At 38.4% G+C, this 16,860-nt stretch overlaps 1 pseudogene; it reads right to left on the bottom strand.

The window, feature by feature from the left end:
- Positions 1-1,880: 1,880 nt before the first annotated feature.
- LOC123940738 lies at positions 1,881-15,542 on the bottom strand (annotated as a pseudogene).
- Between the last annotated feature and the right edge of the window lie 1,318 nt (positions 15,543-16,860).

The raw sequence follows: 16,860 nt of genomic DNA, 5'->3' as shown, positions 1-16,860 counted from the left end.
AATCTCAGAATTTTCAGGGCAAAACATGCAGGGGTATTTCCCATGGATGTGATGTAAGCCATGTGTGAGAGAGCCAGTGTGGGATTATCTTAGAACAGACCTCCACAAAGGGAAGCAGGAGGCATCACCAGATTCCATGTGGCTGGAGGAAGGATTAAACCACCAGGGAAGTGGAGATGTATTTGCCTATCTTAAAGACTACAGGTGAGAGATCCCTTGAGATGGGGGCTCCAAAGTATTTAAAATAGAGTCAGTTCTATAATTAGACATTTGAATACTGACTGGATACTTGATTATATTAAAAAATCAATAATTTTTAGATATGATAATGGCATTATGGTCATTTATATTTTTAAAATGAATTCTTCACTTTTGGAGAAGGATGCTGAAATATTTATAAATATCCTGAAATGATACATGTGGGATTTCCTTCAAAAGAATACAGGGGGATAGAGAAATAAGGAAAACAAGATTGCCAATTCATTGATAATTTTGGGGGGTAGTCATAAAAATTTAATTATATATCCATATTTAAGTAGTTATTGCATGGTTATTGAAGAGTGTCAAGATAGGTCCCATTACATAGAAGAAAAAAGTTTTTTAAGGTTCCAGCAAATCAACAGTTTAACATTAGGGGTATACAGGACATCTAATGTTGTGAGGACTAATTTTGGCAGTGGCTTTGTTCTATGAAAGGATGTAGAAACACCCACAGCAATTTTTCAAGAATCCAGAGACTTTCTTGCAACTACTCTAGTTTTTAAATTGGTTTAAAAACTACAGCACCCCTAATCACCAAAAAGTCTAGCACTCAAACGGACCACCAGTTTATAACCTCTACTTTACAGTGTTCTTCTAATACCAGAGTGGTATTCCAAAATGACCAAACTGGACTAAAATATTCAGTCACTATCTTTTTTCTACCCCAATACAAAGCCCTACGAATGAAGTCATTACATTTTATATAGCTAGCAGCATTTAACCATCCATAATATAAATTTGATTCACTGATTCAACTACTAATCAGAGCCATCTTTTAGTCAATTTCTACTAAAATTCCAGAATAAAGGAATACTTCCATATTGTGTCTTAGATACTATTACATTTCATTTCATATATTCTACTTTTATTTAGTCTAAACAAAACTAGTATTGGTCAACAGAAAATTTATCAAGGCCAAATTTTAGTTTTAGATCACAATTCTGAAGGACAAAAAAAAAACTCTTGGACTTCACTGTGTATACACTACTGGTTTTCCTCATGATTAACTAATTAACCCTCATGAAGAAAACAATTTTACTGCTTCAAAGTAAGGAAAACTAAAAGCACACTTCTTCCTTTTTCAATTAAAAAAATTACCAACAAGGTCCAGACCTAGTAATCAAAAATTAAATAAACCCTTAAGGGGCGCCTGGGTGGCTCAGTGGGTTAAGCCACTGCCTTCGGCTCAGGTCATGATCTCAGGGTCCTGGGATCGAGTCCCGCATCAGTCTCTCTGCTCAGCAGCGAGCCTGCTTCCCTCTCTCTCTCTCTCTCTCTGCCTATCTCTCTGTCTACTTGTGATCTCTCTCTGTCAAATAAATAAATAAAATCTTAAAAAATAAATAAATAAACCCTTAAAATCTAAAAACAAGAAAGAGGCTAAATCACACACATATTTTGACCAAACAAACTAATCCTGGACTATTTCTCAAATAAAAAAGTAAGCATAAGTATTATATTCCATGTTTCAGAGACGAGACATTAAGGATTCATGCCGTAAGTTTATTTACAAACATACTGAGTATGTTGAATTCAAGAGTTTGGTCTGTTTTTCAAAGAGACTGCACCTCCCAAAATGTTCTTTTCCACATCTGTGCGATAGATCAATTAAAACATCCTTATTTCTTAAGCAGTTGATGTCTTACTATAAAAAAAAGGTGCAGCAAATCCTGATCCAAAGTACAAAGTCATCATAAGTAGTAATCGCCACTTGTTTTCCACTAAAAATGGCGAATTCTTCCCTGGGCCCTCCTCACAGTGGCTCCTACAGACCACAGAGGTTGTGAACCTCCGGATGCTGTCCCAACATAGGGCTGCTGGAGGTTCTGTGAAAGGCGCAGAGCCCTAAGATGGTACAGATGGTAGCACCACTAAGTCCTCCTCTTTACACAACCTCATTGATAATTCTTGAAGTTGAGTGAAAAAGTACATTGTGGTTGATGAAACTATTCTACTTCTGTATATCCTTGAAAATTTTTCAAAATGGAATTTAGAAGAAGCAAAAAGAGTAAGTTTAAAATTTTGCTAAAGCATTAATCAGCATGTAGAGTTACCGTACCTTTGATGTAAGAAAGGAGGTGAAGGAATGCCTGGGTGGCTCAGTCATTAGGTGTCTGCCTTCGGCTCAGGTCATGATCCCAATGTTCTGGGATTGAGCCCTGATCAGCAGGAAGCGTGCTTCTCCTTCTCCAGCTCCCCTTGCTTGAATTCCCTCTCTCACTGTCTCTCTCTCTGTCAAATAAATAAAATCTTTTAAAAAGAAAAAGGAGGGGAAATAAGAATATATATTATTTGCCTAATTTTAAAGGGAAAGAAAGCAACTACTAGAGGATCAAGCAAAAATAAAAATACTTATTTTCATGTTTTCTCCCCATGAAGACAGAGAGAATGAGGTATTGGAGATGAGGTCAGCAGCAAGACTTTACTGAGGATACCTTTTAATACAGTTCTTTTAAATTATGTAAAGACTTTATATGCTGACAAAATCAATTACAGTTGAAAAACAAACCCTACACTTAAAACACAGTAATATGAATGAACTATACATTAATTTGGTCAAATAACCATATGGTGAATAATTATTCCACGTCACTTTGAAAAAAAAAAAGTAATCTGTCTTTTCACCCCAAATGGGATATGGCCTAAGGACAAAAAGAACTGTAAGTAAACTTTAAACTTTACTCAGTGGACTTGTTATTAGTAGGAATGTTGGTATTACAATTTTTTAAAAGATTTTATTTATTTGAGAGAGAGAGAGAGCACAAGCCCAGGCAAGAGGGAGAAGCAGGCTCCCACTGAGAGGGAACCCAGTGAGGGGCTAGATCCCAGGACCCTGAGATCATGACCTGAAATAAAGGCAGACACAATCTACTGAGCCACACAGGCACTGCTTGGTATTATAATTTTGAAACCATTTTCAATTTAAGATACAGCAAATGATAAATTTTGTTCATATAATTAAAAGTTAAGATTTACAATGTAACAGAAAAGAGATAAAACTGTAAAAATCAAAGGAGTTCAGGAAAAAACTGTATTATTAAATTTGAGCAGCAAATACTGCCATGAGTTCATGGGGATAGGAGAGTTTGGCAGCTCAAGACATAATTAAAGCCTCTTTGGAAAAAAAAAAAATGATCATCACACTTGGACAGAAAAAAGAAAACAGGTCCCAGTGAAGAAGCGGGGTTGGAGGTGGGAGATGAGGAAGAGAGAAGGAGAGAAGCATAAAAAGAAGGGAGAACACGGCAGGACAACAAGGCAGGGAGAGACCCTCCGTGTCAGGCTCCAGGGAGAACAGATGTTCCTGAGAAGTCTTTAAGAGCACTTCAGCCAAGATATGAGAACAGAATCTCTTCTAGAAGCCTGGAATCAACTGACAAGTGCACTGCAAAGAAAGGAAACTGCTTTCTGTTCACTTTCTGTTCATTTTATTGCTCCCAATTACTCCATGATCATTAAATACCCACAGGATTTTAGTATCAAATAAAAGAAGATCAAAAAAGATGACTCCGAGAACTGGAGGATAACCTCAAGTTAGTATGTATTAATGCTTACTTGACAACACACCAGATACTATTTGTTACGAAACTGCAAAATGCTATTACAGGCAGAAATAGAAGTTCTTAGTCAAAGAATACAGAGCTCGGGGCAAGAAGCATATAAAGTCAGCCTGGGATATCTTATACCAGAGGCAAAGGAGAATTCAAATATCAACGGGGTCATGTCAAAAATATATAGCTTGACAAGTGCTTATACATTAATCTAAAAAATTCTGAACCTAAAATTATTATAAATAATAATAGGTGAAACTAACTGTAGAAAGAAAAATGAGAAGGCAGAAAAACCTCATTTACCTCCACTGTGGGTGATTACCAAACCAATTCCTTAGTCTGAAAATTGGTAGGTAAGGGAAAAAGTTAAATATCTACACTGACTTTTCAGAAGCAAGAAAAACTCATAGATGACTACCAAATAATACAGAAAATTGGTAAAAATATAAAATATTCAATCTATAACATATCATAAAATAACTGGGAGAGAAAATGCTCATTAATATATATTAATAGATGCTAAAATCTTAAGGTGAAATCATTTTGGATAACAGGATACCTACATTGCACCCTGCAGATTACTTGCTCATTGCCAATGCAAAATAATTCACCTCTGTAATGGAAAGAGCTTACCATCATCAGCTTAAGTGATTAAACTTAGTATCATCTAGCGTCCTCCCCTTCAACCTGAGGAATTAAAATATAAAGTACTCAGCATCACCTATAAACTATTCCTGCCCAGAATGTTTATCCAAAATCAAATGGAACCTTCAAGAAATAAAATTTATAGGCGCCTGGGTGGCTCAATGGGTTAAGCCTCTGCCTTCGGCTCAGGTCATGATCTCGGGGTCCTGGGATGGAGCCTTGCTTCTGGCTCTCTGCTCCGCGGGGAGCCTGCTTCCCCCTCTCTCTGCCTGACTCTCTGCCTACTTGTGATCTCTATCTCTGTCAAATAAAAAAATAAAATCTTTTTAAAAATATATTAAAAAAAAGAAACAAAATTTATATGAAAGTAAAAGAAAAAGAAAAAATAATATATTTTTAAAGTCAGGAAAAGACAAAAAAAAAAAAAAAAGAAAAGAAAAGAAAACGAAACCCCATAATCTTTAGCAGCCATTCCTTATTTAACCTCTTTCTTTTTCTTTCATATACAAAATGCCCACAATTTTTTCCATCCTTCTTGAAGCAAAATGACAAAACTGTAATATATTTAAAGTGTACCGCATGAAAATTTTTTGTATATTTGCATATATTATTAAGTGATTAGCACAATCAAGCTAACACACCCATCATCTACCATTGTTACTTTTTTCTTTTTTTTGGATGAGTACACTTAGGGTGTATTTTCCGAGCAAATTTCAGGTAAACAATATAGTACTATTACCTAGATTTAGATCTTCAGATCTAAATTTTATCTAAATTTTATCTTCATTTTATAATTGAAAGTTTGTACCCTTTGACCAGTATCTCACCATTTCCCCCACCATTAGCCCCTAACAACCACTATTCTACTCTGTTTCTATGAGTTCACCTTTTTTTTTTATTTTAAGATTCCCACATGTTAAGTGATACTATACTGTATTCATCTTTGTCTGGCTTATTACACTTAGCTGAATGCCCTCCAGATTCATACATGTTGTTGCAATGGCAGAATTTCCTTCCCCTTTTTTGGCTGAATAATATTCCATTTTATTATATTATATGTATTATTTCTTTATCCACTCATCCACTGATATTTAGGTTGTTCCTATTTCTTGGCTACTGAATAATGTTGTAATGAATATGGTAGTGCAGCTATCTCTTCAATATGGTGATGTCATTTCCTTTGAATATATACCCTAAAAAGGAACTGCTAGATACAAAAGTTCTATTTTTAATTTTCTGAGAAATCTCCGTATGTTTTCCATAATGGCTGTACCAATTTGCATTCCCTCCAACACTGCGTAAGAGTTCCTTTTCTCCACATCCTTCCCAACATTTGTTAACTTTTGCCATTTAGATAATAGCTATTCTAACAGGTGTAAGATGGTATCTCATTGTGCTTTTGATTTGCATTTCTCTGATGATTAGTGATGTTGAGCATCTTTTCATATACCTTTTGGACATCTGTATGTCTTTGGAAAATATCTATTCAGGTCCTTTGCCCGTTTTTTAATTTCGTGTGTCTGTGTGTGTGTGTTTGTGGCTATTGAGTTGTAAGATTTGCTTATATATTTTAGATACAGAGTTACTGGATATATAGTTTCCAAGTATTTTCTCCCATTCCACAAACTGCCTTTTCTTTTTGCTCATTATTTAATTTCCTGTGCAGAAACATTTTAGTTCAATATAGATCTCACTTGTTTATTTTTGCATTTGTTCCTTGTGTTTTTGGTGTCAGATCCAAAAAAGCATCGCCAAAACCAATGTCAAGAAGCTTCTTCTCTATGCCTTCTTCTAGGAGTTTTACAGTTTCAGGTCTCATGTTTAAGTCTTTAATCCATTTTGGGTATGTAAATTGCTTTTTTCTGTATAGCATAAGATAAGGGTCAGGTTTCATTCTCTTGCATGTGGATATCTAGTTTTCCCAATGCCATTACTGAAGAGACTCTCCTTTCTCCATTGTATATTGTTGCCACCTTTATAGAAAATTAGCTGACCATATATGTGTGGGTTTGCTTTTGAGTGCTGTTCTATCCCATGGGCTTTCTTTTTGGGCTAATGCAAATGTTCTGGAACTGTTTAGTCACGATGTCTGCACAACTCTATGAATATACTAAAAATCACTCCTAAGGGATGAATTTTAGGTTACATTATATTTTTTCTTAATTTAAAAAAATAATTTTTACTACAGTATAACTTACATACAGAATGTATGTAAGTTATACTGTAGTAAAAATTCATATCATGAATTTTTAAAATTCAAACATTTTAGTGTACTATTCTGTGAGTTCTGACGCATGTATAGCCATGTAGCTTTAGCCAGATCAAGATACAGAATAGTACTCCATCCCCTCCAAAAAAAATCTGTGGCCCACTGCACTGCTTTGCAGTCAAGCAACCCCCATCTCTGACCACTGAGATCTGATTTCCATCACTAAAGATTAGTTTTGCCTGTTCTCGGATATCATATAAATTGAATTACACATATGTACCCTTTTATATCTGACTTCTTTCATTCAACGTATTTTTTTTCCTCATCATAGTATTTTTGAGATCCATCTATGTTGTTTCATATACTAGCTGTTTGTTTCTTTTTGTTGACTAGCTGTTGGCATATGCATTATATATCAACAAAACTGTTTTTGTTTTTTTTTTAAAGATTTTATTTATTTATTTGACAGAGAGAGATCACAAGTAGACAGAGAGGCAGGCAGAGAGAGAGAGAGGGAAGCAGGCTCCCTGCTGAGCAGAGAGCCCGATGCGGGACTCGATCCCAGGACCCTGAGATCATGCCCTGAGCCGAAGGCAGCGGCTTAACCCACTGAGCCACCCAGGCGCCCCAACAAAACTGTTTTTTAAAAAAGCTTTGAGGAAGAGAAATAAATGCTGTCCCAGAAACTTAGAAGCCCATTCTTAAGAGTTTTGGTCACATAAATACTTTTCTCCTTTACTTCTTTTCCCTCACCCTGCATCAGTTCCCAGGGGTCTAAAACCCCAGTGAGATAGCTAAGTGGTAGAAAGGTAGAGGCATTATATAAGAAAAGATAAAGTAAGACAACCCTGTACCTCTTCTTTTTAGTTTAGGCTTCCTGCCTGAAACAAACCCTAGCAAGAGAGAAGAGAACCCTCAATTTCTTTTAAATGTTTTGATTTGTTTTAAGATTTTATTTATTTATTTGACAGAGACAGACAGAAGGGGTGGGAGAACACAAGCAGGGGGAGCGGGAGAGGGAGAAGCAGGCTTCCCACTGAGCAGGGAGCCCAATGTGGGCCTTGATCGAGGACCCTGGGATCATAACCTGAGCAGAAGGCAGACGCTTAATGACTGAGCCACCCAGGTGCCCAAGAACCCTCAATTTTAAGTCAAGTTTGGAATTTGCACTATTAAATGGAAGTGGACGTTTTGATTTCTGGACTGTATTACCTATGAATAGCCAGAAATATTTTCACGCAACCACAATTTCTTTCAGGGAAAAGAAAAGAAGTTGCTCCAAAGAATAAATTTAATGGAGCAATTGAAGATGAATTAAATAATTAATTGAAGATCAATTGTGATTACATCCTCTAGGTTGTGCTGGCTCAATGTACCAGTGCAACTGAAAACTGTAACTGACAATTCAGCAGTCATGTAGCCCAAAATACAACAGTCTTTTCCTGGATTTGTTCAGAAACTCTCTTCTGCTCCTCTCAGTCACCTTAGTTACTGGACTAGCTGCAGACAGTCTCTCTAATTCCAATTAATAAAACACACATACAGTATGATCACAATGTATAGTAATATATATTTTAACAAATAGAGTGGTCAATGTTTAAAAGTGCACCTTTTGGTTATCATGAAAATGTTGATACCCAAAATATCCTCAACTTCAAAAAGGAGACGGTTAAACAAAAAGAAAAGTAATGAAGGGTACCTGGGTGGCTCAGTTGGTTAAGCACTCATTTTTTATTTCAGCTCAGGTCATGATCTCGGGCTCATGGGACTGAGCCCCACATTGGGCTCTGTGCTCAGCGGGGAGTCTACTTGTCCCTCTCCCTCTGCTCCCTCCCCTCTCAAATAAATAAATAAGTTTAAAAGTAATGATTATAACAGCGTGTGGCAAGTGTTACAGAGAGGGTGAATGGTATGATGAAAAGAACATCTACAACAGGCAAGGCAGACCTCAGCTCAAATTTGGACTCTGATCCTAGTAAAGTGGACTGGGGCCAGTTCTCGGTCTTTCTGACTCAGTTATACCTCCCATAAGCACATTTCTCTTCTAGTACCATCCTATATAGTGCTGGTTTGTCATAGGCTATTTGTCTCAGAAAAAGTTTTGTATTTTTTAAGAGAAGAATGTATTTATTACTCCACTGAGCAGTAAAATTAATATGTATTTTTCTCATGACCCATCAACCAACACACAGAGTGAGCAATATCATATGCTCCCAGCCAACTGATTTGCTTACTCTGACACGATCTTTGTTTCTGCCATTATTTCATGTTTTGTTGAGCAGTGGAACTCTTAATAGCTGATGAATGGCAAATTGAGTGTTGGAGACGCTGCAAGATGCTACAGCTAACTTTCACAACGGATGTTAAAATGCACACTTTATGGTAAATGAGCACCTTCAAAAACCTGATGGAGGTAACTAATGATAAAGTTTAGCAGTCAATCAGGGTTGGTGGCAGTCCTTTGACATATGAAGATCAACCTAAATAGTTGGAGAGGGCGCCTGGGTGGCTCAGCTGGTTGAGCATCCATCCACCTCTTGGTTTCAGCTCGGGTAGTGATTCCCAGGTAGTGGGACAGAGCCCTGCATAGGGCTCCCTCTCTGCAGTGAGTAGGCTCAAGATTCTCTATCTCCCTCTTCCTCTGCTCTTCCCCGAGCATGTTCCTGCCCTCGCTCTCTTTCAAGTAATTAAATAAATATTTTTAAATTTTTTTAAAAATAGCCTGCAGAAATTATGCCTAGAGATATGTCACAACTTCTGATTTGAAAAGAAGTAGAAGGTGATTACTAATATATGATTTTGGGGAAAACATTATAGCCCTTTGCTGTACAGATTCCATACAGGCCAATTCAGTTATCCTTTCCCTATCTAATGGAATCATCCTGTGCTAGATGGAATTTGTAACAATTCTTACAGTGTGGTGTTTTGTGGATTAATGAGATGGTCCGTAAAAGTAACCAAACTAATATGTAGCAGAGAGCAGGTTTTCAACAAAACTCTCCTTCCCCATAACAAAGGATTTTGCCACAGAGTTATAGCAAAAAACAGAACAACAAAGAATAAAGAGACCTAACTCAATCTAAAGGATCAGATGACACAGGAGATAAATCTTAAAGAATAAACAGTAGGAGTGTGCCAAGTAAAGAAGCTGGGGACTGCACACTGACTAGTGTGGAGCGAGAAGAGCATACAGCCAGGCTGGGGCGTGAGAGCACTGGACACAAGGAGACAACTGCAAGTAGATTTGCATGGCTGGAGAGACAATGGTGGACTAAGAGCTGACATGGGGAAAACAGACTGGGTTGAGATAGGAAGGAGCACTGGGTCTTATTCAGAAGGTCCCAAAGGACAGTGGAAAAATGGTATATGGGGACAGTCAGTCTCCTGTTGTACACTGGCCACAGCACGCAGATTATACCAAAGAGGAGAACACTGGACATGAGAAGCCTGTAATCCAGGTGAGATAGAAGGAAGACCCATATGTAAGGTAATCTGAGTAGTCTGGGGAATGAAGAGATATATACAAAGGATATTAGAATAGAGTCATAATTTGGAGACTGGCTAAATGTGGTGGGGGTGAAGGAGAGGCCAAGGATATCTCAGGATTCTGGCTCACTCCACTGACTGGATGGAGGCAGCGTTCACTGAGAATGTGGGATAAACTGTATGCATATAGCTGGAATTCACAGGTTTGAAGATGGCAAGATCCTCTAGCACATACGTCTTATCTGCTCTATATTGTCTTCTCTGTAATTCCACAATGATCTGTTTGCTTCTCTAATTCCAAAGATATGTAAATGTCATTCTTATTAATATAGTTGCTTGGATATAATTTCTGTGTAAATTTCTCTAATTGTTCCAGCCTCTGTGGCAGAAGGGTCATTCACCCATCTTACAGGTGTCCTCCTTCACCGTTAACAGAATACTAGTTTTGTTAGGAAGGATGATGCATCCGTTCACACATGATCAATCATGACTAATAAGCTAGTGGTACTTCTCACTGCATTTTACCATACAGTTTCCCAGCTTTCCATGAAGCTAGCCATGGCCGTGTGATTTTTTTTCTTGCAATTAAATTTTTTAAAATTTATTTATTTATTTGAGAGAGAGAGAATGTGTGTATGAGTGCACAAACACACAGGGGTAGGGGCAGAGAGAGAGGGAGAAAGAATCCCAAGCAGACCCCATACTGAGTGTGGAGTCCAGTATGGGAATCAATCCCAAAACCCTGATAATCAGGACTCAAGCAAAACCAACCACACCACCCACGCACCCCTCTTGCAATTAAAGTTAAAGCAAAATTTACTAGGATGTTTCAAGGAAAGATTTTTCCCTCTGTTTTAGTCAGCTCAGGCTGCCATAACAAAATGCATAGACCGGATGACTTAACCAACTGATATTTATTTTCTCACAGTTCTAGAGGCTGGAGGTCTCAACTCAAGGTGCTGGGCAATTCTGACATGGACGTCCAGATGGCTTTTTTCCTGCTATGTCTTCATGGGGTGACCTCAAAATGCATACTGAATAGTCTCTTACAAGGAAATCTATAGCACACATTCAAAAAAACAGAATTAGGGAGCAACTGTGCATGATATTATTGTTAAATATGGTGGTTAATGCTGTTTAAAACATAATTTGAAATCACATCTTATAATTATTTCGATAAGCTTTAATGATGCTATAGCATCATCCTGGGAAGTCCAACACTTGTAAGAGAAATTATAATGAACCCTGTTTTTATACTATTTTTGTTGTGAATAAATTTCTGGCTTAGAAGGGTTCAGAGGGCCATAAATACTGTCCAGAGACTCGGGAAATACAATTATTAAAGAATAATGGAATCTGGGACACCTGGGTGGCTCAGATGGTTAAGCATCTGCCTTCAGCTCAGGTCATGATCTCGGGGTCCTGAGATTGAGCCCCACAGAGGCCTCCCTGCTCAGTGGGGAAGTCTGCCTCTCCCTCTCCATCTGCCTCTCCCCTTACTCAGGCTCTATCTGCGAGAGACTCACTCTCTCAAATAAGTACATAAAGTCTTTAAAAAATAATAATAATGGGACCCAAGGGCAAGAATCCACATATGGAGGGATAATATGGCTAATTATCTGTGACATTTTTAAGGATTCTATAATCATTTTTAGGATTTGTCCATAGTCCATCAATAAAATAATTTTTAGTATCATAAACAAAAGTCTTTGTGCTGAGTCTCAAAATTTTCTGAATTTAGAAAATACTAAACATATACCAAAAAGCCAGAAGAATCAGCTTTACCCTAGACTAATAATATCATGTTTGGAAAATCAGTTGTTTTCTGATCCATTCTGAAAAGTTAGGACAATGACTCGGTTGTTTAATACCAGAACCGTAGTGGTGGTCAGAAATGTCAATGGTTACATAGTGACCCATATGACAGACTACAGAAACTTAGTGTGTATGGAATTATGCCCTCCCTCCAGCTTTGTCTATATGCTGTTTTCCTCTTCAGGATTATGGGAGTTTAAAAGAAAGCTCCTTTAAAACAAACAAACAAACAAACCTTACATAAAAGAAAGCTCCTTAAAAGGAACACAAAGACTCTATTCCATTATGCATAATACTAAGAAAAAAGCAGCACCAATGGGCTAAAGAACTTTGATTTTGTGCACATGAGATCAGGGGATTTGAAAGCCATTGGCAAATGGTCTCCTGAACTGGGGTGGGGCAGTATATTCAAGTGTTGCCTCCTATGGTGGACCCGAGGCAATAATGAGATTTCTTCACTGCTTCCCATCCATATCATAGCAGACTGTGCTAGTCGCAACCAAGGTTCATTTTCCACATGAAATATTTCAGTAATATTTATGAAAACAAAGTGCCGTGCTAAAAAAAAAAAAATGGACATTCTCAGCCTCCCTGATAGCTAGCCAGGTACAGTTTGATCAATGACATAGGCAGATATCTATCAGAGGTTTCTGGGGAAGTTTTATTTTCTTGACATGGGCATGACTCCTCCTTCCTTTTATCCCTTTTGCTTCTTTGTCCTGCCTAGACACAGGTATGAAGTTGGCTGAACCATGACCTTAAAGTAATCCTGGGATAAAGCTGCTCCCTGAAGATGATGGAATAAGAAGAGGAAGGAAGACTGGGGCACTGATGGCTCAGCCCTCAGATGCCTGTATCTACAATCTCATGTAAGGCAGAAGAAATTCCTTCTGGAAATCAATGTGGTTAGAATTCTGTTACTTGCAGCTGAAGGGCATCCTTGATGATATACATGTTAAGTGAAACGAGCCTCTGGCAAAGTTGTAAAGAAGGGATTATTCAATACAGACACCTTTTCATCTCTCGCTCTCTGTGCCTCTCTTTGTGCCATTTCTTCCAACTGGGTTGCCCTGTCCTCCAACCATCTTTCTACCAGCATGTATTCATTTACTGATTTTTTTTAAAAGATTTTATTTACTTGCCAGAGAGAGAGCACAAGCAGGGGGAGCAGCAGGCAGAGGAGGAAGCAGGCTCCCTGCTGAGCAAAGAGCCCTACGTGGGACTCTATCCAGGACCCTGGGATCATGACCTGAGCCGAAGGCAAATACTTAACCAACTGAGACACCAATGAATGCAGCCGTCCTGCAGTAGCAATTATTTGCCAAGCACTGTGCTTCCAAAAATAATCACATACACATACTCAAAGTTTGGTCACAGTCTAGTGAGAGAAGTGAGATGTGCAAATAAATTTTTACGATTAAATGTGCAAATTGCCGAAATAGAGAAACCTCAGAGTCTCATCACAGAAAACTGGAAGGCCAGCACCAGAGGGTCAGAGAAGGCTTCCCAGTAGAAAAGAAGATTGACCTCGCTCTTAAAGAATCAACTTAAGTTTAAAAAACACAAAACAACAAAAACAAAAACCTTCTTTCCTAAAGCAGCTCTGCAATGGCTACATTAACTTACTTGTCCTTAATAACATCAATCTTCTTCTGCTCTAAAGGTTGTTTAAAATTATGTCTTCCCTCCCTTACAAGACTTAATAACCCTGAAGGCAGAACAGGCATCTGACTGAACCTCGCAGTCTCCCCTGGTACCTGGTACATCTTAGATCCACACTTACTATGAGTCGAATGGGCATCACTAACCTTCCTAGGACTTCAGACAGCCAACACTTTACAGCAGCTTCCCTGAGATCTGGCTTTTTCTGTGCATGAAGCCATCTCCTCACCAAATGTTTGTTAAATTAATAACCTTTGTCGAATTGGGAGAAATGCTTAAAAAATGCAAAGCATTTTTGGAGCCCATAAATATTTAGAGAAGTATTACATGTTGGCTGACTGTACTCTCTCTTGAAAAGAGCTAGACAGGTAGCAGGGAGAGGAAGACCGAGCTTGGAGGTGGGGGGAGTAGTCTGCAGGGAACAGTCAACCTGGAATAGCTGTGCATTGGTTTCCTGTGGCTACCATTAAAAATTACCAGAATGGGTGCCTTTAAACAACAAAAATTTATGCTTTCACAGTTCTGGAGGGCAGAAGTCTGCAATCAAGGTCTCAGCAGGGTTAGTTCCTTCTGGAGGCACTGTGGAGAACATCTGTTCCATGCCTCTCTCCTAGCTTCTGGGGGCTGCTGGCAACCCTCAGTGTTCTTGTCTTCTATGTGCATTACTCCATCTTCTGCTTCTGTCTTCACATGACTTTCTCCCCTATGTGTCTACTCCCTTTCCCTTCTCCTATAAGAATACTTTTCATGGGATTTAGGCCCACTGAAATCCAAGGCGATCTCTTCTGGAGATCCTTAACTTAGCTACAAATCCAAAAACCCTTTTTCCAAATAAAATCACTTTTACAAGTTCCAAGTTGACATACCTTTTGGAGGGACATCATTCAACCCACTACAAATTCTGTTGCTATTCTCCTTCCCCCCAAGGATGGACTAAGAAAACTGGTTGGAAAACAAGGATATTTCCTCAAATAATCATGTTTTAAGTCTCTTAGGGGAGCAGTCAGAAGTTCCTAGGATACAACAAAGGAGTAGAACCATTTTGGAAATGGGTGCCTAGACCCTATCAGATCTCCTCCCTGCAGAAACTCAACCAGGCAAGATTCTTTCCATAGAATAGCTTTCTCTACCTAAAATCATCTTACCTCTATAGCTAAACCCCACAGACATGTACAGACTATAAGAAAATTATCTTCAGCCCAAGTACAAACCATATGATGCCACTCATTCATTTTTTAACAGAGGAATTTTCTTTAAATTTTGGAATTCTAACAGAGGGATTTTGTTTAAATCTAAGTCTGTGGATTTACAGTCTTGGGTTTGTCTTGCTATCATCCTGTAACATTTCTTTTTTTTTTTTCCTCTTTAAGATTTTATTAATTACTTGAGAGAGAGAGAGAGAGAGCACATGCATCCATGAGCATGGGGAGGGGCAGAGGGAAAGGGAGAAGCAGACTCCTTGCTGAGCAGGGAGCCCAATGCAACTTGGGGCTCGATCCCAGGACCTTAAGATCATGACCCGAACCAAAGTCAGGTGCTTAACTAACTGAGCCAAGCTCCCCTGTAACATTCCTGTAGTAACACTGGACATAGTTTTCTAGGTGTGTTTTAACTACATTTAATAGGTCACCTCTGCTTAGTGACTTCTTCCTCATTAAAAATGAATTCTGTAACATAAAGAACTATGAATACAGAGTTATTCAGAGAAAGAATGATTTTCCTCCAAGGCGTTTACAGTAAAATAAATCATTTTCTTACAAACTTGGCTATAACCCACAATACATGTTTATTATCAACCACATTAGTCTAAGAATGTGGGCTCTGAATTTACCACCAAGAGAGGATTGCAAATAGCCTTGAAAGTTATGCTACTCACCATCATTCACCCTATGCTTCCAGTTTGGTCCGCCCATGGTCACATCATCAACTTCTAAGATTGTATCAATACAGAATTATTTTTATAAAGATTAATTAAATACAAAGCCCTCAACCTTTCCACCTATTCTTTTTAAAACTTTCCCACACTTAAGTGAGGGTTTTGGCATCAACACTGAGACCAGTGTTGAAGACTGGATTGTTCATGTTAATGACATTTGTCTAACCTCTTTTCTGCCTAATTTCATTCTTTTTTAACATACGTTTAATGCCAAATACTTCGATGTGGTTTATTACAAGAAGCAGTACTGGACCCCACCATTTTCTTCCAGAGACAACTATTTCCAACTACTTTGACTTTTTCTTTTAGCATTTAACTCCTGTCTCTAAAAATATATTTTTAATGCTACTTGGTAATTTTTCAGTTTGAGCCACTTTTAATGAATATCCTCTGTAGAACATGAGAATTTAGTTCCTTTTCATGCTTATACCTCTCCCAAGCACAGACCTTTCCCATTCTTTCATCCTTCCTACAAACATAAAACATAATTTCAATCAAATAAATATTCAGTATGCATATTATTATAAGCATAAACACTATCCACACCTTAGCTATGATGCTCTTTTTCTTTTTATGTAACTTTCATTTTACCTATATTCAATAACCACCTCTTTTTAATTAACCTGGACTTCTATGTGCCTCTCAGACTCAACTTCTTGGCAGACATGCATTCTACCACATGCATCTTCTTGCTGTGCTCCGCCCTCCTGATCCAATCTGGACTGCTTATCTCTGGGCCTCCTGTCCAGCCATCATTACAACATCTCCCTCACCCGGCTCCCAGAGGATTTCCCTTCCCTCTCACTGTGTTGGATCTCCTGAATCTCACCTTTTTCTCCTCCTCAGCTCATTTTGTCCTTTAGAAATAAGACATTGCTCCCTAGCTTCATCTAGGAGAGGCCAGGGAAAGAGACTGAGAAACAGAGGCCAATGACAAAGGAGGCCAATCGGTTGAGGATGAGGTTAGAGAGAGAGAAGTGTTCTATGAAGGAAATGACATTGAGAGGTAGAGTAGGATAAGGACAGGAAGTATGTGTTGAAGATGACAATATAGGCATCCCTGATGACTTGGGCAAAGACCGTTTCTGTGGATATAGGACAGGAAACCTGACTGAAGTGAGATGAAAGAAGAAATCAAGATGTACAGGCATAGGCAGAGGCAGAGGCAACTCTTTGGAGACTATTTCCCAGGCAACGGAAGCACAGAGATTTGGGGGAGGGTATTTCAAGAGGAATGTGTAGTTGAGAGAGGGCTTTCCATCATAAAAGGGCTTCCCATGCTGAATGCTGCTGGA

This window comes from Meles meles, chromosome 4 (assembly GCF_922984935.1).
Source record: "Meles meles chromosome 4, mMelMel3.1 paternal haplotype, whole genome shotgun sequence".
NCBI classification, from domain to species: Eukaryota; Metazoa; Chordata; class Mammalia; order Carnivora; family Mustelidae; genus Meles; species Meles meles.
Note: the sequence above shows the minus strand (reverse complement) of the source record. Positions and strands in the feature narration are given on the sequence as shown.